A 25094-nucleotide genomic window follows, 5' to 3' on the forward strand; every position below is an offset into this window, starting at 1 on the left:
AAGGGTGCAATGCCTGTGCATACATGTGCAGGGTACCTCCAGCGCTGCCCCTTGAAAGTGTTGCAGCTGCAGGCAGCAGTTCTGCTCAGGTGCTTCCCAAGTGATGCTCAGTGGGCAGAAATCTCTGTTATTCCATCCCCTGAGGGCTATCAGGTCTGGAAAGCTCTTCACCCCCTCTAGACTAGCCTACTGACACTGTGCCCTGTTTAAGTAAACTTTCAAAGACATGCAAGCGGTTCAGGAGCAGTTTCATACTGACCTTGGGACTGCAGCAAAACCTCTTACCTCGCTGAACTCTCATGGTGTGTGCTGAGGTGAAGGGTGCTTTTTGTCCCATGCTTGCTCCAGGAGCAAGGGACAAGCTAAACAATAACTTGGGAATTGAATCCCAGTGGTTTTAAAGAAATGCAGGGCAGAGTTGTTCATGGTGCAGGTTGTTTCTTGTAGCTTAGGGTCAAATTCCTCCTTTGGACAACCACCTGGCACTTGCCACATAGGGTCATTGAAAAGACAGAGAAGGAATGTGGAGTATTGCTCTGCAAGGTTATTTAGCAATACCACCTGAAGGTACCAGTGCTCTGCAGCCTTGCTCCCTTACACTCACGCAACAGACACTTCTATTGATGGCACACTGATGAACCTCCCTGGTTCTCCAAGATGCTTTCATAGTGACAACTCTGTCCCCACCAGCTCTCCTCTTTCTTGTTCAGCCTTAACACTTGTTTTCCTAACATAAATAAATAAATAAATAAATAAGGTGATTTGTATGTAGTTCATGTCATGAGTTTACCATATTTCTTTATTATTTTATTTTATTAAAAGAGAGGTGAAAATAGATAGGCCTCAGTCCCGCTTGGTCAGTGTTCACCTCAGTCTGCTCCCTGCCCAGTGTTTGGCACCGGTTTCTATCTCTGTTGGAAAAGTCATGAATTAAACCGGCCTCCACGAGGGCCTCCTCCCCTCATCATTTGACCTGCCCTCTCACTGTTTGAGGCCCCGCCAAACTGCCAGACATTCCTGTCAACCTGATCCTGGCTCTGGCCATCTCACACCCCAGCCACCCACAGAAGGAAATTTGATGAGGAGCCCCAAGACCTGTGTTTACCTCCTTTTGCCAGGCCAACATCCCATCCTTTATGGGAAACTCGATGGGGAGCCTTCGTCTCTGCAGCTCAGCCCAGCACTGCCCAGGTCTCCCACCCCCTGGGCTCCTTGCCCTGTGCCACCAGCTTTGCCTTTGGAGGATGTATTTTTTTCCATCCGCTGGTAATTCGCATTAGGAGCACTCAGATCTTGCTCTCCATGAGTCACCATCACCCTATCTACTGTAATTTTGAAATACTTTGAGAAGTTTCCTGCAGTGTCTTGTCTGATCTGTTCCACATACTTTCCTCTGTGTCTAGTCACCCCTCACTCTGCTTCAAATCTTGCAATGCTTGCTTGTCCTCCCTCCTTGCTTCCCTGCTTTGCATTCATACTGAATACTGAGATGTGCAAAGGTGTTGCGATCTGCTTTCATTACTTTTTCCGCTACTGACTTTGAGTTAAAGAACAAGAATGGGATTTTTTCATTTAGTAACTGCTTGTTAAAGAAATAAATTAGTTACTGGTGCTCTTAAAAGTTAAACTTGTTATCTGTTAGCTGGGCTTCTTGAAGACCTCATTAACCAAGCATCTGATTTTATAGATGCATTTCTTAAGGTCTTAGATGCTTCCTGCAACTATCTAGCCATAGCAGAGAACTTATAAACATATCCAGATAATTAGTGCAAATAAATTCCTGCTGTTCTGTAAGATTGGAAGGACCAATGGGTTACCTGGGCAAAGAACTGCAGGACAGGGGTGCCTCCTTAGAGGCAAGGGGACAGACATGTTGCTGCTTTCTCATTCCTCAACGCAACGCTCTGCTAACCATTCAGGCAGGTTCCCAGACTCCTCCATTGTAACCCCGGGCTACCTCACGAGATAGAGCTACCCACTTCCTTCAGATCTGTCAAAATCTATGCATTTTAATCGCACTGCCCTCAGATCTCAAACATACGTGGTGCACGAGGAGCTTTTCTGGAGTCCATACCAACTCATTGCACCGGACCAGCATGGCAAAAGTGTTGGCCTGAGGAATGAAGGGTCAGTTTTAGCCCCTGTTTTTCTGGTTTCTCTCCCTTGCATGCCTATGGAGCTCATTAGAATCAATCATAGAATCACATTTAACTTGGAAAAGACCCCCAAGATCATCAAGTCGAGCTGTTAAAACCCCCCCTTACCTGGCTGCCTTGCAAGCAGAAGGTTCCCTCGCCCACGCCAGTGCTGCGGGCAGTGTTGGGGACAGTCAGTGGGGTGAGATGTGACTCCACCATGAAGTGCTCGTCCTGGGCAGCTGGGGCAGGCAGTGCTCCTCTCCTGCAGCTAGCTCTCCACCATTTCCTTGACGGTTTTCAACTCACTGGAGATACCTCCCACGCCGACTGCTTTCTAAAGCTTTGAATTTGTTTTGCACGACTCCCTGCTACTGCTGTCCATGCTCCTTAGATCTATGTCGTGCCTACAGATACAAGGTGTGCAGCTCGTTATTGTTTTACGCCTCTTGTTTCATATTGCTCTTGCCAATGCAAGGGGTTGGTAAGTGATCCAAGCCCCATCCAGCCCCTGGGAGGTGTTTGGCGCTCCGAATGTTACTCACGTGCTTTGAACTGCAGAGCCTGTGGTGACCCGAGCAGAGGCAGCCCATCTGTCACCGCCTGTATACCTTCTGCACTCATGTGAACGTGCATGGTGTTCTCTGCTGCCTCCTCTTTAGATTTGGGGCAGCTAATTACCTCCCGCTGTTTGTTATCTGATCAGTCCTGATGCCACTCTTGCCCTTTTCTTGGATGCATAATTTGGGGGAGATAGTGACAGATCACTTCCACATTCTAGGGACTATTTCACCCTAAATTAATTAAAAGTACTTTCAACTCTACCCCCATTATAGCAGCTTTCAAACAGACTTTAACGACCTACACACTCTAATGATCATTTCACTAGCAATCTAATTTACTACAGGATCTTCTTTAAGGATCTTACTTCCAGGATCTGCTATAGACAGAAACGAACAGCTTTTAATCAGGGCTGCTCATTAGCAGCAGTAGTCAGTTCGGCAGGTAGCATGGGCCACCGCTCTGCCTCTTGATGCATGTGCTCATTAACAGAGAAGGACGGAGGAGAGCTGAGACCTTCTGTCTTCAAAGCATTGCTACAGATTGAACACGTTCCTGAATCTGAATTCAAATGCTGCTCCTCAGAGCTTACTGTGCAAAACTGTTTTTGGTCAGCATTATGGGCTTACTAAAGACAAATGCTTGGGAATCCAGTGCTTTGTGTAGACTTTTTTTTTAGCTGAATATTACACAGGACGTGGGATGTGTAAGAGTGCTCACGTGAGTGTGTGAAAGAGTTTGATAGAGATTGAAGAAGATTTTATGACCCAAAGAAGAGGATGCTGGCTAGAAGGGATTTAGTCTGGCTTGCAGGAAAACTTGATTTCTTTGGGAGAGCAGGGATTTTTGTGGTTTTGTTAACAAATAAACTGACAGCAAATTCATGAGATGCTGTTCTCTGTTTCTTCTCACAACTGGAGTAACCTGAGTGCCTCAGTCAAAACTAACGATAAAAAAAGGAAGACAGATCAATCCAAAAGCCTAGTAGTGCTCTGCTTTGCTCAGTGATGAAAAACCAAGCCTTTCCTCTTATGTCCATTAAATAAATGATTTAGAGACAATGATATATCCCTCTCATGGGGAAAAGAGGGTCTTGAAGTTTTCAGTAGGGGCTCTTCAGCTGAGGATGGGGGCTGCCATTAACTGATTGTGGGTTCAACTGGAGCAAAGGCTAACATTAAAATATACATATATATATATATATTTTTCAGTCAGAGACTGCCCCCTCCCTCACAGTTTTGCAGGTTGTGTTTCAACCTGCTCTGAACTTTCGTTGTGAGAACATAGGCTGAGCTTGGTGTCTGTGCCTGCAGGAAAAAGAAGGGAATCCAGACATTACTGAAAATTTTCTCACGTTATATGGAATTAACTGGACCTAAATACCCAATGGAGCTGCCATAAAATTGGTTTAAACTGAAGCTTTACCTGGGTGAGACTGTTTTTTACCCCAGGCACTTTGAAACGAGAAGATTAAAGTAAAAGGTTTTGTTGCAGAGCTGTATATAAAATGAAAAGTACTCTCATAACATGTTTCACATCACATCACCTACTTCAGAAGATTCACATAGGCTTTCTGCTTTTCTGGTAGTAGCCCTCGACTACCTTCTTCTGGATCCACAGAGGCAGCAGATGCAATGAATGAGGGGCCTCAGCCAGCTTCTGCCAGCATCCCTCCTGCATCCCTCCTGCACCGTGCAGTGACCGGCTCTGCGTCCGCTAGTGTGGCCCTGTCTCTCTGGTTAATCTGAAAACAGTGTTCTTTTTATATCCTCGACTTCCACAGTCTTGAGAGAGGCCTGCCAACCACAAGGGTTTTGTTCACCTGCCAGAAACCACGTGTTACTGCCAAGCTGCTCACAACGAGCTCCACAGCCGCCACTCTCCAGCGGTATCTCGGTCACAGTTGCAGAGGCAGCGCTACAAAACCCGAAAGCTTTTGCAGCAGGACAATCTGCTTAACTTTGAAACTGCTTTTTCTGTGACCTCCGGTGATATTTTAATAACACGTCTTCTATTCAGAGTGCTCAAACTTTATTTTATTTTATTTTATTTTATTTTATTTTATTTTATTTTATTTTATTTTATTTTATTTTATTTTATTTTATTTTATTTTATTTTATTTTATTTTATTTTATTTTATTTTATTATTTTTAAAAGCCCAGCCCATACATTGGCAAATCAAAATGATGCAGAAAACCACAGATGACTGCTAACTGGGAAACGAGCCTCACCCGGGCTGCTACTGTCTGTGCCCCTGTTCTGCCAGATACACCCCTCTCCCTTTCTCTTCCCCAGCAGCCGTCGAAGTTGCCAAAGCCATGGTACCAAATGCTGTGCCTAGACCTGTTTTGCTTAACTCCTGAGGAATGGTATTTCCAAAAAGCCCCCTAGGCTTCCCATCGCCTAATCACTTGGGGCTGCCCAGGCTTCCCGAGGTGGATTTCCACCCCACCGCTCATGCTGAGCCCCTGGTCTCCTACGGGACCCCTCTGCAGACCCCTGTGTGCTGGCAGTCCAGCCAGGCAGGGTGAGCAAGCATCATTTGCTCTGCTTCGAGCCCGGCTGTGCGCGCAGCCTGGAGCTTGCAGGCGGTGCTCATCGCTTTGCCACACAGCATAAACCTGATTCACTGCTGCTCTTCTTTCTAAGGACTCTCTTTATCTTCTAGGTCCCTACAAATGCCAGAGACAAAGCAGAGGTGCTTTATAGCTTGCTGAAGGCTGAATGGATTTCATTTTCCATTTATAAATGAAATATTGGTCCTGTTATGATCTGGCTCGGAAATCTGCCATTGGATTTAACAAGGCCAGCCTGATGATTTATATTTTAATCCTGTTGAAGTATTTCAACGTACAAAATGATTTCTTCTTAGGAGGAGAGCTAACTAAACAAAATAAAACAATATCCACCATACAAAACAAAGTTCCCTACCACCAAAAATACCTTATGATATACACTGATCACTTACAACATCCTTGCTCTTTTAGGCTGATTAAGGAGATGTGCAAAAGCTGTATTCCTGATGAAGTTCTGTAAGTTTTAAAGTCACTTCTGTAGCTGCCTCTCATATTTCCTAAAAATATACAATGGTGCCCATGTGCAGGTCTCTATATGTTTCCTGATTCTTGCTGTATTAACAGTTGTGTTCATTTTAATTCATTTAATTCATTTATCTTACTTATGTGCACATTTCTATGAAATGAAACCAGTAACTCTAAGCATTTTACATAAAACATTATTATTTTCATAAAGAAAATTGTTCTATGGAAAAAGCAAATATTCTCACTACAAAGCAGAGAATGGGTCAGTATGTTTACTGGAAAATACTATCTAGATAATTTAAATATTGAACAAGTTGTCTTTTGTCAAGTCAGGCATGACAAACCAGGTGCTGTGAAAATAATGCAAAGCATGTGAATGTTCTATGCAATGTGCAAAATAATTAAGAAATATATACACTAACTTTCACATGTGCTCTAAAACGTGAACTGATCAAATCAGGTGTGCGCATGTTGTTCATTTGGACAGATGATCTTTCAAATGCACTGTAAGCTGATATCTAGTGTTTTACTCTCTTCTCATCAGTTCAAATTCAACCCTGGCAAGTGATAACCAACACAAAAGGTAACTGTACTTCTCCGATTAAAAAATACATATCAGGAGAGGGGACTTTTTTTTAAAGATGGGAAAAATGGAAAATCAAATTACCCTTTCAAAACCATTTCCTAACTTCTGAGTCAACAGCAGCATGTTTTTGTTTTCTAGAGGAGAGAATTTCTCCAGGGACTTGATCACGAACCTCTGCATGAGTGTCAATAGCCACAGCTGCAGGCAAAGGCACGGCTGTGGAGGTGTTCCCACATAACTGGCAGGTTTCAGTGGGCGCTGGTCAAAACAATGATCAAGACTGAATGATCAGGTACAGGGATGTTTATACACATAACTGGGAAAACTCTACAAAGTATGAGAATAGGTTATTTCCCGATACCCTTTCCCATTACTAAAATGTATAGCAAGGTGAAATGGAAGCCATATGCCTTTCAAATAGCTCCCAGAAATTTCCCACACTGTTATCTAAAGTATAAAAATTAAAAAATTGGAGTTCCCTGATAGCAAAAAGCAAACCAAGGGCCTGCTTCACTGGAACTGAAGCTCCAGGAGCTGAGCTTCTTGCCTTTTGCCATTAGCAAATAAGGCAGCACGAAAACCACATTTATCAGAGTCGCTGTGCCATTCTTCTTTTTAATCTCAGGAAAGAAGTGAAGAAGTGTGTGAGCAGAGGGAGTGAGCCACCCTCATTAGCTCTGCTGGCTCTCATCTGTCTTTGGGGAAGCTCATTGATCTTGCTCTGCAAGGAAGACTGCACAGGTACTGCTCACCAGACGTATCAAGGTTGTCATCCTCTACAGTTGTTCCGACAACTTTTCCCAGCATTAAAATCAGTGGAGTAGCTGCAGATGAAGATGCTTGGAGAAATTTAAAAGGCAGGAATAAGCAGGAGGGTTACGTAATGATTTTAGAGTTGCTACTTTTTGACATGAAACACTGAGCTCAAGGAAACAATTATTTGGTCTCAGAGGTTCCCCTGCTGTGCTCCTTGGTGGGCAGAAGGCAGCAGGCATAAGGTCATTCTCATCAGCGTGCTGCTCAGCAACTGGGGAACCAGCCATTAAGTTTAAAATAGCCACAAGTTATTTTCTACACATCCTTTCCCCAGTCTTGGACCCCGCAATGGCTTTCTATAAATGAATGAGTTATTCTTTCTGTTCCAAGCCAGCACGCCACGGCTGAGCGCAGGGAGCTGGATAACGCACCCCTTTTATTCACAATATCTCTGACTGCTGGCTTTTGGCTTGCTTCCTGAATATGCTTCCTTGGTCAATAACATCTTGTTATAATAAGCATATGCCACCTATATGTTTCCTGTGACTCCACAACTCTTCCTTACTATGACTCTTGTGGCCGATAAGTCAGAAATAATTGAAGTTGTCCTTGGCTCTTATTGCCCAGAGGCAGTGCATTTGGAAAGCACTGCTGTCCAATGGCCTTATGGTACAGCACATACTCCTTTTTAAATTATAGACTACTGAATTTGACATTTAAAAATAGAGAGGAAAGAATACATTTGTTTTCTCCTCACAATGCTTAGTAATTGCTGCCCTTGTAGTGTCCTCCTTCCAGCCCCCCTACCTCTACCCAGCTTGTGTAGGCATTTAGAGTCACAGAAACACAGAATCGTAGACTGGTTTGGGTTGGAAGGGACCTTAAAGACCACCTGGTTCCACCCCCTGCCACGGGCAGGGACATCTCCCACCAGACCAGGCTGCCCAAAGCCCCATCCAGCCTGGCCTTGAGCACCTCCAGGGATGAGGCACCCACAGCTTCTCTGGGCAACCTGTTCAGTGCCTCACCACCCTCTGAGTGAAGAATTTCTTCCTTATATCTAATCTAAACCTACACTCTTTTAGTTTAAAACTGTTCCCTCTTGTCCTATGACTATCTGCCCAAGTAAAAAGTCACTCTTCATCTTTTTTATAAGCCCCCTTTAAGTACTGAAAGGCTGCAATGAGGTCTCCCCAGAGCCTTCTCTTCTTCCGTTTGAGAAGGCCATGTTCATCCTGCAGTGTGCTTAAGAATACTCTTCTGAAGAGCCAGACACTTTTCTGTATTTCCCTGTGCTCCCTCAGGTGATGATCATTGATAACTTCTGATTTGTTGCCTTTTCTTTCTTTTCCTTCTATCCTTACTCCTACCCCCTGGTGCAGCTCCAGAAAGGTGGAGAGGGCCCAGTCATATGCAATAGCTTTTCTTTGCTGTTCATTCTGTGTTTTTGTGGCAATGTGTTCATGACAAACCAGTCACAGGGAAAGGAAAGGAAGCCAGCCTGTTGGGGAGAACCAGGGAACAAGGAAAAGAACAAAAGCAAAGGCTGGGGTCTTGGCTATCCTCGGTTTGTGGGGCAAGTAGGAACCTCCTTTCAGAGAAACCACGTTTCTGAAGGGAGAAACTGCACAAATGTGTGGGAGTACCTACTTGCAAGAAGATGTTATAGCACTCATTTCACTTTAAGAACCTTTTATTTTTAGTGTTTTGGGGGGTCTGGTATGTAGGAGGAGAAGGTTGCTGGTGGCAATCACAGAGCCCCTGCAGAGCGTATTGTGTAAGCTGATAGGACTGTTTTCAGTATCTACACAGTATGATTTTAATAGCTAAGGACAGCATTATGATCATATCATGCAAGCCAGATGGTCCAAACTCAGCCTGCAGTCAGATCTGGTCAACACTACAAGGGGCAAACAATTGATCACCACTGAAGTAACATCTGGGAGGCTTCTGGGGCTCAGTTTGATGCCTGTGGCCAGTCTGTGGGATTCCTCCTTGGGGAGATGGAGAAGTAGATGACATTCAAGGCATGGAGAAGAGACCAAGACACTGGAAGGGCACTGACTGGGCACCAACTGGGTAGTCAGGCTGCTCGGATGAAAGATTGGCCATGAAAGATTCCCAGTGTAGATGATGGGCATTGCTTGCATTCATTAGAAGGTCAAACAAGCATGGTGTGTTGCAGTCCCTCAGTGAAGACACTCCAATTAGAGCTCCTGAATAGCTGTAACACGATTAAAAATATTGTGTTCAGATAAAAAGTGTTTTCTTGGTTCCTTGTCCTTTTGGGACATCCTTTCCTTCCTCCCCACTTACTTGGTTTTATTTTTTTTCTAGATGTGTTGATCTGTCATGGCATCTCTCTGTAACAAAAGGCGAAAGCAAAAGCTGTTATTTTCAGAGTCAGTTAACTGGAGAAAAAAAAATTGTTTGTCCCTAATAACTCTTTAGGAAATCTGAAGCGAATATTCGCCTCAATGAACTGAGTGAGAAGGTCATTAAGTGAGGTATGTTGAGGTGATGGGAAAATGGTTTCTTAACTTTTTTTTTTTTTCTTTTAATTTGAAAATGTGCATGAAATACAGACATTCAGAAGGAATGTCTGAGGAAATGGGCTTGGGAAATCTGAGATGGGTACAGGTATATTCAATAATATGTATGTGTGAAATATTTCGTCACTTTAAAAATGTGGTCAGAGGGAGACATTTGCCAGAAGAAAATTTATAGAGACAAGGTGTGTGTGTATGGGGGTGGAAGGGTGGGAATAGCTGAAGAAAATGCTATTTCTCTGATCCATAAACTGCTGGACTAGCTGCTAAACTGGGATAATTTAGGCTCTTTTCACTGAGTCCATTAGAGATATATTCCTCTGTAAGAGATGAGAAGCTGGATCCTAACACAAAAGGAAGAGATTAGAGCCATTGTCACTGCAGCAAAAATGAATCTCCAGAAACATGTCTGTGGGAATAGCTGGAATACAGAAACCACTGGTGATTTGTTGAACCAAATTAATGTAGATGCTCCATAAGAAAGAACTGTCTTTCATATTTTTATAGTTGAATACATTACTTCATTTCATATGTTTTGTATCCCTTGAGTCACTCTTATTTTTCAAACACACTGTGAAATTCAAAACACTCCAAATCTATGCAAAGCCTGCTTCAGTCTGGGGGAGATGTAGGAGAGAAGGGGAACGAGAAAGGGAGAAAAAAAGTCCTGGGATAACATCCAGAAGTATTCAACTACAGGATTCTCCATCTGCCAAGAACAGAAGAGTGTCATTCTAAAATGAATAGCACACAAAATGCTGAATGAAGTGAGCATAAGAAGCTCTATCAAATCAACAATTACTTGGTGAAAGAAATACATGATTTTCTGGGCTGAAAGTGAGCTGAAATGCAGTAAAAAGAAAAAAAAGTCTGTTGCCAAGTATTACATCTGGAGAACTGCTTCTGCATACTTCATGGTTATCTTCTCAGGTTCCCGTTATACTAGGCATTCCCTGGGAGAGCTCTCTCCTGACAGAGGTGCTCACAGTCAGGTTTTGGGGGTGCTCTGGTCACTGTAAGTAGGAGAGACAGTGCTTGTCCTCATAGTCATGATGCTGCTCTTACAATCGTATTTATCCTCCAATGCATGGCGTGATAAGCAACTTTTCACAAGCTGTAGGTGTGTTCATGTGCACATTTCCCACCTTTTAGAAAATACACCTAAAAAAAAAGTGAATGTACCCTAAATTAAATGGTCCTACAGCAAAACACATTGCCTTTTGTGGTACGTTAACCTCAGCTAATAACCAAAACCTCCTGCTAGCAAAACTTCGCCACATACATCCAACACATTTTTGTATTATTAAAATCACTGATATAAATATGCAATAGTTAGGAAAAGCAAAAAGTATGTTTCTTCTTAGAAACGGTTACTGCCCCTCAACAGTATCTGCTGCTTTTTCTCAGAGGAGTAAGGATGCTCATAAAATGAAGCTGAACACTGCTTTTGTTCATAAAACTCTGCAGTGCTTCTTTCAGTTATGTTCTCAGGACAGTTTCCATCATGCTTGGACTTGGGGTTTGGATCAGAAAGAAACTTCCACCTTTCTCACAGCTCCCTTCAGTTTTATCTGAATGACAGAGCTTCAACAGCCAGTGTGCAGTGGCTGGCCACGCAGAGCAGCTGCTCTGAGCCCCAGCCTCTATAAAAGTGGGGAATATGCAAGAAAATGAAAAAGGAAGCAGGGAAGCAAGATTTCTAGAGCAGCTGCTTTGGCGTTGCTTACTGTCGGCTGTGCTTGGCAGCCTTCAAGTAGGCTTAGCTATGGGCAGCAAGAGCTGGAGGACGGGGACTGAGCCAAAATGAAGCGGACAGGTTTTATTCCCTTTTGCATTGCACATCTTAGACCAAACATACTTAATTTCTGAAAATTACTGATATGAAATACGCCCACCACTAATAAGGCTGAACAGAGCAAAAGATACAGGATTTGTCATGCTCCCTTTTGGCCAGCTTCTCTTCTTCAGGGCTTCACTGGAATATGAAGGCTGTGGCAGAACTGCTGTAATTGGCGTGCTCTTGAAAATATGATGATATAAATAACCAAAATGAGCTTGGAGTCAGAGATTTTTTGGTCTGCTCCTTGAGGTGAGCAGAATACTAATTAGTCTGGGAAAAACAACATTATTTGGTCAAATAATTTAATTATTGCAGCATGCTTACTTACTTATTTGCCTCCCTCTAAAAGTCTCTTCCTCCTCTTTCCTCATTCTGGCTTTGTTGGTATGTCTATTTTAATTGCCCAAATTTATCTCCTTTGTCCCAAATGGGATGTCCCCTTGCCATTTCCTTTGTGTTCTGCATGGAGCAAGAGCTATGTGGAGTTTGGGGCTGTTTCAACAACAACAACAAAATAAACTCAAATTGGGAATTAATTTACAGATTAACTCTGTGTTCTGTGCAAGGGCTGCATGGGAAAGGACTTCCCTAAGTATCAGGAGATGGGTATATTGGTGTTTCAGAGATAAAGAAACAGCCCAGTAGCCCTCCTCTACCCACACAAATGGTGAATGTGAGGTTGCTGTGTTCCCTGGTGTCAGCGGTGTTGCCTCACCCAACTGTTGAGAAACTTTTGATATGCCCTCCCTCCACAACCACAGGTATGTTATGAAACTCCAAGATTTAAAAAATCTTCACAGTGTCTCCCACCTGATGGAGCCTCAGAAGCAACTGTTAATAGCTGGAACAGTGCCTCAGCCAGCCCCTTTGGTGGCTCCCGAATGGCTTTCTCTTGGTCTAGCCTGGCTTCTCTTACCTCTGCCAGCATGGTAATTGCATTAGCCACTTGATCACAGTTAATCTTTTTACTATTGTATGAGAATAATATAACAAAATGGCAAAGAAAAATCAATAAGTCTTCACAACCCATCAGTGCATCAGATGAGACCCAGCAAGAGAGCAAGTACAGCATTTAAGAGGCTGTAAGCCGATTCTCTCAAATTAAAAACTAATGAGAAATAATAACTGGAAGACTCCAAATAAGGTGTACTTACGACTGGCCAAGATATCCTGCCAATAAAAAGGGAGATGCAAAGGAGCCTCCCAAGACAGCCAGCACGAGGCACCTGGGAGGATGGTGGTTTGGGAAGTGAAGATAAATACTTCCCTAACATTAACCCCACCACCACCCCCAGCTGTGGATCTCGGGAAGTCCCTCTCTGGTGTTGATGTTTCACCACTGAACAGAGGAAAGCCAAAAAAACTGGAGAAAGTGCATCCTCTCATGTTCCACCAGGGGTCCCAGAGCGTATTCCTTCTGTGCTGACAGAAGGGTCCATCCCTTCCCTCCCTACCTGAAGCCGTGACTATCCTGGGGGCAAAACGTCTCCAGAAGAGCTCTGTGAGAGGACCTTCCTGGGGGTTATTTCCAACATGCGACTGGGGGAATGAGAAGAACTTAGCTCAATTATTTTGTTTTAAAACATCTTCCTCCACAGCCCGATTTTATACTTTAAAGTAGTTTTACAAGCTGTGGAGCTCATGCACGTGTCTGAACCTGAAGGAGGAATTGCTTCATCACTGGAGGGGAAGGACAAGGCATGGAGGTGCAAGGTCAGCTCTTTACTCTCCATAGCAAGCTGTACTGTTGATACCCTTTGAATTTTTGAATGGATTTTTTGAGTCATGATATTTTACTTGCCAGTAAGCTTTATCTAATCTTGGCGGTTTATAACATCATGCCCTTTCATGCATTTCTCCCCATACCTCTCCTCAAAATGGGGAATCGTTCCCATCAACTATATGCAAATCCATTTCACGTTTTGCAAAGTTTTGCAAAGTCTCTTTTGCCAAAAATGAACTTGACCACAAGTGTACCATTGGTCTGCCAGGACAAGAGTCAGATGTGTTTTCTGAGCATCTCTCAACTTCCCTCACGTTCCTCTTGTATGTCCATCGAGTGTGCCTTGGTTGGAGAGCACTCTTGCACTTTGTCGCGTTAGAGGGGACTTACCAGAGTCCGGTGTTTGCCTGTTTCAGAGCCCTGCCAACGGCTTCCACTGAGACAGTTTCACAAAGGAGAACGTATTTAATAAGGCAACAGACATAACAGATTTGGAATTGCTGTTGATAAATACACTTACTGCAATAATGCTAATATATGGTAACAGTGCTAGCAAAATGCTATCCTGGGTATTCCTCACAAAAGGGTGAAGGCACAGAGCTTACCAGGAAGGCATCCTTGCTTTGGTGGAGGACAAAGAGCACAGTCCATTCACTGCCTCCTTGAGGTTTCCAATTTCTTCTCCCCCCCGCCCCCAGATCTTCTTTTTCCCTCATTCAGATTTTTTTTTTTCCTAACACTAACTTTTTTTTTTTTTCCTACTATCTCCTAACACTCTTTTATATCCTAACATTATCTGTTCCCTCTCTGGGGTGATGTTTAGCATGATTTGGGTGAAGAGTTGAGTACTGTAGTCATATATGCTTAGCGTGTACTTCATTAAGCTCATTATCGTATTCAGGGGTGTTGCCTTTAATTTTCATTTACACATAATGAAGCAAAAGGTTTCACTCAGGCACTGTGGCCCTCAAGACTCTGTTCTGCTGCCAAAACAGGGCCGCCGACACAAGACTCCCTCCTTTGGCAACCTCTCATACCAAACCTGCGGACCTTCACCCACAGAGTTTGTACAAGACATAAGCAAGAACAAGATGCTCAGCTTCCTTGTGCCCCAGGCTGGTGCTTAGCAGTGATGCTAACGAGTCTGACTGTTCCCCCACACTTCAGCTGGGTGCAATGCAACCACGCCTAGGCTAGCTCTCAACGAGCTGTCTTTGCTTCTCCAGCACTGAAAAACCACAGCAGTGCCTGTGTGGTCCAACCACTCTGAATGCTCGCTGACTTTCTCAGGGCTCTTTGCATCCCACGCTGCATTTGGTGGAGGCTAGCTAGCAACCTAGATAATTTAGAGGAGGTTATATATGTGCAGCTGACCCACGAAAAGGTTTGCTTTCTCCATGGTATGGAAAATCTGGCGGGGGGGGGGGGGGGGGGGGGCTGGCATTACAATTCTGTATAATGCCCTGTCTTAGTGGGCATCTGGCCAGGGGGAGGCTTGCTGCTGCTGCTGTTTCGCGAGAGGTGAGTAATGGCCACGCGTTCACCGTGGCTTGCAGCAGGCTGAGACACGACAGAAGGAGCTCAACACTATTTCCTGCTGCCGTAGTGAAAGTAATCTGTTAAAATCTGTAGGTTTGGTCCTGTAACGGGAAATAATAGGTTTTTTCCCTGGGGTAATGGGATCTGACAGCGTAGCAAGTGCGCTGTGACGGTGTCTCTGGTGTCAAGCATGGTGTCTTGGAAGTTTGCTCGTTTTATTTTCCAGTGAGACAGCTGCAGGGGGATTTTCTGATGGAGCAGGTCTGTGACCACAGCTCAGGGGAAGGGCTGAAGCTGTCAAACCTTCAGCCCCTGCCCACGTCCCCATCGCAGTCACGGGTTTTCTCGGGATCTGCAGCTGGGAGCACAGGCACCTTGGCATAGGTCTGTGCTTTGTTAGATGCTTTTCATTACAGGCCACCTCTGAGGATTCAGCACAAGCATTTTTAGAAGCTATCCTGCTTAGTTTGCTTCTTGACAGGACTGATTTTGCACAACTCTGCGCTGTTAATTAATAAATAATAGCACAAGAGGGTAACAGATCATGCTGCAGGGGCCAGGCACTGGCAGCGTACTCTCTAGATTTTTTTTTTAGATGTCAGTGAGCAAACATCCTGTAGCTCTCTCAATTTACACGAAGATCTTTCCTGACCATGTACAGTGCTCAATCACACCCATATTTGGGAAAAATAACAACAACGTGAAAAAGATAGGAATGAAGCTGATTAATTTAATGAGGCAGGCAGCAAGGAGCAGTCATGAATAAAACCCCCAAACCTCTATCATCAAAGCCAGGAACAGATACGTGCTGGCTTTTCTAAACTTCAAGCCCAAAAAATAAATGGGTAGGGGCTAAAAAATAAAGCGGGAGGACTTCTAAACGATGGTATTGGTGCAATGAACATAGCAGCAACGTGGAAAATAAGCTGAGCCATGGGACAGCACAGCTCGAGGCTGCAGCTGATGAGGCAACTGCCGGTGACGTTGTGCTACGCCGTGTTGAAAAAGAGCTTGGAGTCAAACCGGGTGAATCAGTCATCTGTGGCACACAGGTAACAGAGAGCCCCTGCGGCCTGAAACACCGCGCCTGAAGGAAGAGTATTGAACAGCGTGACCAGGCTGGTGACCTTGGCTGAGAAACGGGGAGAGGAGTTAGAAAGCGTGAAAGGGCAGAGAACAAAGGGAATCGGAGGTCTCGGTGATGTCCCACAGCCTGGTAAATGTTATGAGGAAGTATGAGGCAGAGATTATATTTGTAAATGCCACAAATAACTGCTTGTTACAGCAGCGGTGCAGAGAGCATGGCTGAGAAAAAGCAGCTCCTGGTGTCACCCTGAGCTGAGAGCAGAGGTTCGCCACGGACGCAAATACCATTTTAGCATAGAGACCACAATGCACCCAAATTCAGCAAGTCCACAGGAACTAAAATACTCAAAGATCTCTTTGTAGAGCTTCAAAAAGGACAAAAATGTACAAATGAGAAAACCTTTTAGAAATAAACCTTAAGTATCTATTTGTTTTTTAATTTAATATAATTAAATTTCTTTAGTTAAAAGACACATGGACACATTTAAAAATATGTTGAAAATTCAGAGGAGGAATATATTATGTGTTGAAAAAAGGCTCTCTGTGTTGTTACAAATAAAGAGCAAAGTAAATTAAAGCAGAATTAAAAAATGATATCTTTCAGAATAGAGGAGAATGTCCAAATGAGAAAATTAGAAGAGAATACATGTTCTGTAAAAGGAAATATAAAACCATAAGAAAGCAATAAGAAAATTCTTGGTAGCAGCACACTAAAGGCATGGAGCTAATAATAAAAAAAATTTCCATCATGTCAGAAACAGAAGGTCTCTGGCAGAAACTCACTATAGCTGATAAATGACCAAAGAGTAAAAAGGACTCAAAGCGGTGGCAGGAAAGCCAAATGGATCCTCGTGTTGGTGTTTGCCCCAATTCCAGAGTTCAGTGGCATCACCATCCTGAAAACTTCAATTGGGCAAGTCTGAGGAAAGGTCTCATACTGAACTGACATGAAAAGCCTTTTTAAAACAAACCAGTAAAATGGACAACAACAGATCAACAGGACCAGATGGCACTCGCACAGGAGCTCCAGAACAGATCTGATACGATACTGCCAAACTATTAACTGTGGTGAAGAACTTACTGCTTAAATTGGCTTTAATTAAGCTTAAGGTTAGAAGGAGTGGGACACGTGATGCCCACTTCTAAGCAGGCCCCTGTGAGGACCCAAGGAACTGCATACTCATAAATCTGACTTTGATTTGAGGGGTATTTTTGAGAGGCATTATAAAAAAGAGAACTAGTAGACATATGGACAAATTTAAAATAATGGGGATGAGCTGGCACAGCTTGGAAACTATGCCTCATAAGTCTGTTGTTAGTATTTTTTTTTTTTGCCTTTTTTTTTTTTTTTGGTGAGAATAGAATCAGTGTGCATGCAGATAAAGTTAATCCAGTAGACACAGTGTACTTGGATTTCTCAAAGCTTCTGATGAAATCTCTTCCTTAAAGAAAATGAGTTGTCACAAGGGTGTTTTGTGGATTAACAACTAGTTTACAGTCAAAAATGTAGGGACAATGTACTCATGGCTACCAAATCAGTCGGTTGCAGTGTCCTGCAGCCTGCCTTTCAGGCGCGATCTCGTTAGTTGGCCCTTCGCTCCAAACAGGTACCCGCAGCCAAATGTGAGGGCATCCCAAAAGCATCCCTGCCAAATGGGCCTTGCCCCCACGCTCCTAACACGATCGCAAAGAAAATGAGACTGCTTTCTACCCTTCTTGTAGCTCAGTGGTGCTTTAGCTGGGATTGTTGAGCTGTGCAGAGCACTGTGGCTGCCCTGAATTCATGATGCACAGGGTCAATGACGCTGCAGCTTCCAGCTGCCACTGCTGCTTTTGCCCAAGTGTTTTCAGTGCAGTCGCTGCACAGTTGGGAGAGAACGTATTTTTGAAGGAAGGAGCTATAAATTGCAAGAGTATTTCTAAGCAAGCATTTGGTGATTATTGTCCCCAGAATTAGAGATCGTTTTGATTGCTTCTGCTAAGGTTCAGTGGCTTATGACTCTTATTAAGCAAGAATACTAACCTGTGATCATATGTAAAGTACAGCATCTGATGGCATGTGTGGTCATTAGATGTTATCTTCTGTATTCATTAAATTTATCTCCTCTCTTCTCCAATCTCTCTTCCAGCTCAAGGCAGGATTTAGGTCATCCTTCTCAGCCCCTTCCTCCAAAACGTGTTCCTGTCTTGCAGGCTCTCCTGATAGCGTCTGATCAAGCTTTTTGACCTGGCTGTAACTGGTTTTGTACCCCTCTCTGTTGCATTAAGCATGTCTAAAGTGAGGCTGGGACTGTCACCTGTGTGACACTGCCCTTGCTCAGAAAGCCAACCATATCCTGGTCTGCATCAAAAGCAGTGTGGCCAGCAGGGCGAGGGAGGTGATTCTGCCCCTCTTGTGAGACCCCACCTGGGGCACTGCGTTCAGCTCTGGGGCCCCAGCACAAGAAGGACGTGGAAGTATTAGAACGAGTCCAGAGGAGAGCCATGAAGATGCTCAGAGGGCTGGAGCACCTCTCCTGTGAAGACAGGCTGAGGGAGCTGGGGTTGTTCAGCCTGGAGAAGAGAAGGCTCTGGGGAGACCTTACAGCGGCCTTCCAGTACTAAAGGGGGCCTGCAGGAAAGCTGGGGAGGGACTCTGTGTCAGGGAGTGGAGTGATAGGACAAGGCATAATGGTTTTAAACTAAAAGAAAGTAGATTCAGATTAAATATAAGGAAGAAATTCTTCACTCAGAGGGTGGTGAGGCACTGGCACAGGCTGCCCAGAGAAGCTGTGGGTGCCCCATCCCTGGAGGTGCTCAAGGCCAGGCTGGATGGGGCTTTGGGCAGCCTGGCCCATGGTAGGAGGGGTGGATCCAGATGGTCTTTAAGGGCTCTTCCAACCCAAACCAGTCTGTGGTTCTGTAATGCTATCCCGTCAGAGAGCCAAACCTCACCACCTGGGCAGCTGTGCGGGTGAGGCAGGTACCGCCCTGTGGTACTGATGAGTCACTAGGGGCTCTCCATGGGTGGCTGGAAGGTTTATAATCTGCTGCTGGTTGTACAACAGAAACAACACCATGTTTTTTGTTGTTGTTTTTCTGTGGGAAAAAAAATAAAGTCTAGTGGGAAAAAAAAATGTTTTTTTTTTTTTTTTGTTGTTTGTATTCAACAAGCATACTAGCTCAAGGTTTGTTTATTGCAGCAAATCTTGTGTTTCCATTCAGAAAGAAGGAAGTTGCCTTGCCTGCAGGGAGAGGGATGTAATCACGGTATGTGAATAACCATTTAACTACGTGCACAATAGTGATAGGGGGCTATCTTCAGTATGGAGGCATCAGCCCCACCCTGACTGGTCAAACAGTGCTCTGTGTGTGTGTCGGGGGGGAGCGGCATCCATCCCTTATCCCTTCCCTGTTCTCATTTCTCTTATTGTAAGAAATGCCTCACTCGTCCAGTACCCCTCCTCATTTCAGCACGGCTCAGTGAGGAATAAGACACTCTTCAGCATGTGGAAAGGCAGGTTTGAGCCATTCAGTACCAGAAGGCATTTCTGTGGCATGTCCAAGCCCAAACACAAATTTTCAGGCATTGACTGGAACTCCTGCCTTCTAACGAGGCTAATATTAGCCACATAACACTGCTGCATGATTAGAGGAGTAAAGAGAAGTCAGAAGCAGCTGTGTCCCCAAGCTACACTGCAGGCTATAATTTAAATTAAGTTTGGCTCTAATTCTTGAATGTCAGTTCTGCCTCTTAAGAAGAACCCCGTGACTCCAGGTGTACCTGGAGTGAAAACTGTGGGATGTCTAGAAACAGAAGTAACTCTGAAAAGGAGGCTTTCCTTCCATAACTGTGGGACTGCCTGCAGCCCAGTGATTTTATTTTACATTTCCAGAGCAGTTATGGGACTGACGTAGTTGTTTTAACATGGTAAGAAGTCCTCAATGCTTGTATGAAATTGTATGCAAGGGAAACTAGAGGAACCTAAATCTATCATGCAAAGCCATAAAGAACTCTTGAAGAAAAATAGTTGTAAAGTGAAGAGGGGAATTAATTAGTTTTAGATGAAGTTTAGAGTGATTATTCAGAGCTTTATCTAGACCAGATTTTATTTATTTATTTTTTCCTGAAACATCTTCACAATTATAACAGTATAGAAAGTCTCTTTATTATGCTTATGGGCAACAAGAATCTTTCTAGGTCAGCCTTGCAAAATTCACAGAGAGTAAACCACTTCTTTTCCCTCTACAAAAGAGAAAAATTACAAAAGGATTAGAGACCAAAAGCAGAATTGTTTCTGCTCTGAACTTCCTAAAAGAACCTTTCTATCCTTCTGTTATACCCTCAGAAGTTGACAAAAAATGAATCCTAGTCTTGAGCAAGCAGGTGTGTTTCCAGGTTTTTTGACCCTCAGAGGATGCCCTCATAGGCCCAGCAAGAGTCTGACAAGCATTTTAAAAAATCTCCCTATGTGAGACAGGAATTAGGGACGCTTGGAAAATGAATTATTGGGATGATGCTCTCAGTGTAGGTGTGTGTTGTCACTTTCCGAGGTGAGCACAGGAAAAGAATTTACATTCTGCAACAGGTCAGAAAGTACAGAAACAAGAAATGGTGCTATGCATGAACCCAAATCGCCCTAGGGAAAGAGGAAAGCATCCAGATAACTTTTGGAGCTTCACTAGAGAAGACTCAAGGGACTGTTATCCCCGACTTTAGCCCTGGATGCAGCTAATGGGCTTCCTAACACCGTCTGGATCAATCCTTCTGAGAACTGTGTCTAACCTTCCAGATTAGAGCACATGCTCATTTTTATAGTAGAATCCAGGTATTCTGGGAAATGAACACCCACCTCTTCTTTTCCACATGGCTGCTGAACAAATTAAATGTGCTGATCTATTGAAGCTTTGAGTTGGTAAAAAATAAGTATATTAGAAAGTACTGGTTTTAGAAATCAACTTTGAATCAAATGATTTCTTCAGATTAAAGGAAGGGGTAATGCTAAGGGACATGTAAACAGTGCTTTTGATTTTAAAGGGTCAACCTTTGTGAAGCTGGCTGTTTTGGTGTGCATAAAAGCTTAATTGCAGAGTAGGCCTTGCAAGTATTTTCTTCTTTGATTTAATGACAATGTGGAGTTTGGAACCAAGTTCACAGGTAAAAATATTTAAGAAAAGGCTAAGGTCATACGAGGGGAATAAGAGCTGCAGGACAGATATTAAGAGTAAACATCCAGCCTGTGGCAAGACTGATGTCGTGAGGTTAACAAAGTGCAAAAAGAAAGTAAAAATTGCCAAGAATTGAACTGAGATGGATTTTGAAAATGATATTAATAGAAATAGTAATAAAAAAGAGCAAAAAACCACAGAAACAACAACAACAAAAAAACTTCAGCCACTGGGAAAATGAAGAAGCACCAGGAAAATGAAGAAGTGGGGCTGTCATGTAGTGAGGGCAGGATGGAAATAAATACAGCCAGTTTGTCACCAAAATGAAATGAATATTTTGCTTTTGTTCTCAGTAGAAGCAGTGATGAATGCAAATAGGGAAAAAGCAGGGTGACTAGTGGGAATGAGAGTAGAAAACTATTGTTTCTTGGAAGAAAGCAGATTAGAAGTTGCTCGGCATGTTTATTGCCAGGAAGTGCTGGGGAAGTGTCAGGTGGAAAACCGCGACCTTGGAGCTGCACAGGAACTGCCAGGGCAGCCAGCGACCAGCTGGGAGAAGGCAGTGGTTTGGGCTGAGGGGAAACCAGAACATTTTCTTAATTCCTAGTAATTTTTACAGGTCCATCCTAAGAATACTGAACATCAGTCTGGGACAAACCTTGCCTGCTCTCACTGTGACACCAGCACGGAAAGAAAGAAGTGCCATGCCCTACAGGTGAGGAAAAGCGAAGTGGGACTGAGGTCCTACAGTCACAGGTGACCCCACATTTAGGCACAGAATTTTGCTCTTGGGCACAAGCTGTGGGTTGGCACAATTTCAATTAAAGGATATTTCCAAACTGTCTTTCTTTCCTTCCCCCTCTCCCATAGAAGTGACTTTAAAATGCTAGAAGGATTTCTTCTGAGAGCCACAGGTTTTGAGGGCATTGTGCTTCAGGAACCCTTTCTGGAAGATTCTTAAAACTTTGCAGAAAAGTAACATCGTTGTTCCAATTGACTTCTTTTCATCAGTTTTGTAACAACTCTGGAGAGTAAATAGCTGTCAGAACAGCTATATGCTATAGGGGCCATCGTCAATCTGTATGACCACTGCAATTGTGGAGTTATATGGTTGGCGTTCACATGCTGGCAAATGTGATCACACTTTTTCTTTTTCCTTTTCCAGAATTGGGGGAAAGCAGACATAGTTCCTCCCACCTGACTCATAGGACAGCAGAGCAGCTGATCCTGCTGGGTCTGAAGGTTTCTGCCTGGTGTTTCTGATACTTGACATTATACAACTCAGCAGGATCTTGAGGCTTGCAGAAGTGGCTCTGGTTTTGTTTTTGCAATAAGCTGCAATACCATATATGTTTTGCCACTGCTGTGTTTTCTGGTTTTGTTTGTTTGTTTGTTTTTGTTTTTGATCTATATGACAAAACTAGCCCCTCCCATGCTTATTTTATAGGCTTTAGTGAATTTCTGATGCATTTAAAAGTAGATAAAATTCTCTTTAATGGAGAGAACACTCTGAGATAATATAATGTCTCTCTCTTAATTTTTCTTACCTGGAAACACACTCATCTTCTCTACAGAGAATGTAATTATACAAAGAGTAATGATTTTTCTGTGGTAAGACAAGACCCAGATGCCAGTTCAATTGATCACAAATGAAATCCAGATGGTTTAAGTGAAAGTTTCCTGCGAGGCTGATGATAGCTGGGGCATCCAAGTATTTGTTATCTTCAGAAAAGTGCAAGAAGCTAGCAGAGATTCTCTCCAAACAGCATTCTAATAGTCTTAATGGTCAAACTGTGAGACGGATGAGTTGTATAAATCAGTGGTTTCAGACCTCTCATGCACAGGCCACTGGTTGGTACTAAAATGTGTCAAGGCAGTACAAAAAATAACTGAAAGAGTTGGTTTTCTTTTAAGTAAGATAAAAAATGTGCATTGCTATGTGTTCAAGTAACTGGAAAAAAGTATTGGAGGAAGGGGAAATAGATGCATTGTAGCTTTGCTGGCAACGGAAGTCCTCGTGGCAATCCTGCCCAGGTGTTTTGGGTATTTTTTCTTCACAAAGAGTAAAGAAATCTTTTAATGAAAATTAAAAAAAAAAAAGAGAGAAAAGCCAGTGTGAGTGTCTAAAAATCTCATTTGGGTTGCAAAGGTACGTGGGATAGCTTGTTGCTCTTCATAGCACATGAAGAGAAATGAGGCAGACCATGTGCATGTTCTGGCTACTCTAAGTCATGGACCTTCTGCTGTATAGATTTTCTGTAGATGAACTGTGATTTCTACAATAGCAGTGCTATCAACTCAGCTGCAGAAACACTCTTCCCAGACCTCTCTGTGTAGCGTCCAAATGTTACATGGCATCTAAAACAAGCAAACAAACAAACAAAAACAACTCTCACACATAGAAGACAAGACTCTCATTGTATTAGCAAGCCTACACTGTGTCTCTGATATTTAGAATAAGCAACTTCCTCTTGTGTGGGTTTGCTAACACATGTTGTAAAACAGTTGTAAGAAGTATATCCATCCTATTTTTCCAGAAATGTGAGTGTCAGTTCTGTCTTTTGTGGCTCAGAGGAGTTCTCATCTTCTGAAAACTACTGAAGTACAAATTGTTTTTTTCCTTCCATATAGCATGGATAACAGGGGAGGGAAAAAGATCTTTGTTTAGCTGGAAGTACTGTAGTTACCGCAGATGGCTCATGATCTGCAGGGTTAATATGGATTATGAGAACTCAGTACTGATATGTACTCAGTATGAGAACACTATCATACAGATGAACTATTCCATAATTTATACAGGTTCAGATAAAAGTAGGTAGAGCGGCCTTCAGCTTGTGGAGGTGTTCGCTTTAAAGTCTTGGCCAAGCTGAGCCCTGGCTGTACCCTTGTTTAATAATATGTATCAACATTTTCTACAGAAATGATGTGCTATCATAGATACATAAATATTTAAGATGAAATGTGAAAGTTGCTGTTCTTTCTGGAAGGCCTACCACTGTTGTGATAGGAATACTCCACTGGTGAGCAGAGACAGCAGTTTTCAAAGCCAGAACTTGTCTCTGTAAAGCAACTGGCAAGCAATGCCATAAAACAATTCTTCTTGTTGAGTAGTGTGAGCCATACGTTTGCATTTAGACAGCCTTTTTGTTAATCAGAGTGGTCCCATTTCAGTAAGCTCATGCTGGTTGCAAACCAAATACCACACGTGTTATTTGTCCCTTCTACCAGTAGGTATAGGGGAGCAGTTGGCTCCAGTTACATGCAGTCACAAAACAAGTTTGTGAAAAAGCTGGGATCAAATAAGGAGTTTTTCTTTTCCTGTTCCTACTATTTATATTTACAAGAAGTTGCAGCATAGATATAAAGCTTAATCCTCTCCCGCTCCCCCTAAGTGAACCTCCAAATAAGAATTCACACAGGGAATTTTCTGCCTAGGTGTCAGCTCAGATCCTCACTATCACAGTCCACTGGGCAGCAAGGAAAAAACTTAGCTTAGGTATACAGATGAGTATTTCCAAAAAAAGGACCACAGACTGTGCGTGGTGTAAAGCTCTTCAAGTGGACAGGGAGGAATGGGGAGACAGCTCAATTCTCCCCAAAAGAGGAAAAAGGCGCTTAGTTTTGGACCACCCTAAGGCATGAGTGGAGAAGGGAAGAGCAGTGAAGAGCCCGGGGAGCTGTGGAATGCTCTAGTGAGCAGCTGGGCGTAGCACAGAGGGTCCTGGGAGGGGAGATCTCCCACTTGTTCTCAAGCAGCCTGACCCCTGCTAAATGCCTTCATCCCCTCCACCTATGTCATGTCTCTGCTTTACCCACTTTGCAGTAAAAGCCTTTTCACACCTTGCATTACCAGATTGTAAGTTGCTCAATGGGATGGTAGCTCTTCTCTAATGACCCCAACAGAGCATCTCAGATTCCTGAAAAATAAGGATGAGACATTGAATTTAGGATTACTCTGCACCTGTTAAATGGAGAAAAATGACCCATAATCCAAGAAATGGGGTTAGCTTTGTGTATATAACTGTCATGGGGTATTGGAGATTTCATTAAGCATTAGGCAGACTCTGGGCAAAAAGGAGCACTGAACATAAGAAGGAACTCTGTAGGAAGCACTTGCTTTGAAGAGCAAT

General features: G+C 43.3%; 1 long non-coding RNA gene across 3 annotated transcripts in view; it reads right to left on the reverse strand.

Annotated features, from left to right (window-relative positions):
* Positions 1-8794: 8794 nt before the first annotated feature.
* The window catches only part of LOC106036062 (uncharacterized), a 37335-nt gene continuing 21035 nt past the window's right edge, over positions 8795-25094 (reverse strand). Inside the window, exons 1-4 of one of the 3 annotated variants that reach the window (XR_010825747.1) lie at positions 13797-14159; positions 10694-10789; positions 9396-9442; positions 8795-9303 (exon numbers count right to left, since the gene is read on the reverse strand). This is a non-coding gene — a long non-coding RNA (uncharacterized lncRNA). Of the gene's footprint in view, positions 9304-9395; positions 9443-10693; positions 10790-12622; positions 12785-13796; positions 14160-25094 lie in introns of those variants that run through there. The other 2 variants (XR_010825743.1, XR_010825742.1) reach the window with 2 other exon arrangements.

This window comes from Anser cygnoides, chromosome 1, assembly GCF_040182565.1.
Source record: "Anser cygnoides isolate HZ-2024a breed goose chromosome 1, Taihu_goose_T2T_genome, whole genome shotgun sequence".
In the NCBI taxonomy this organism is placed as follows: Eukaryota; Metazoa; Chordata; class Aves; order Anseriformes; family Anatidae; genus Anser; species Anser cygnoides.